At 44.2% G+C, this 283-nt stretch overlaps 1 protein-coding gene across 2 annotated transcripts in view; it reads right to left on the bottom strand.

Moving 5' to 3' along the window:
• Card11 (caspase recruitment domain family member 11) overlaps positions 1 to 283 on the bottom strand; it is a 135,400-nt gene that overhangs the window by 23,865 nt on the left and 111,252 nt on the right. The gene's annotated exons all lie outside the window — the stretch shown is intronic.

Raw genomic sequence — 283 nt, 5'->3', positions numbered from 1 at the left:
CCATCCATCCATCCACCCATCCATCCATCCATCCAACCATCCATCCAACCATCCATCCGTCCATCCATCCGTCCACCCATCCATTCACTTATCATCCAACCATTAATCAATTAATCCGTTTCCAATCATGTAACCATTCGTTCATCCATGTAGCCATTTATCATCCATCCTTTTATCCATTAATCCATCTATCTACCCATCAGTCTATCATCTATTCACCCATCATCCTTCCACACATCCATTATCATCCACCCATCCATCCATCCACCCATCCATCCATCCA

Source organism: Grammomys surdaster, unplaced genomic scaffold, assembly GCF_004785775.1.
Source record: "Grammomys surdaster isolate TR1022 unplaced genomic scaffold, NIH_TR_1.0 126109, whole genome shotgun sequence".
Taxonomy (NCBI): domain Eukaryota; kingdom Metazoa; phylum Chordata; class Mammalia; order Rodentia; family Muridae; genus Grammomys; species Grammomys surdaster.
Note: the sequence above shows the minus strand (reverse complement) of the source record. Positions and strands in the feature narration are given on the sequence as shown.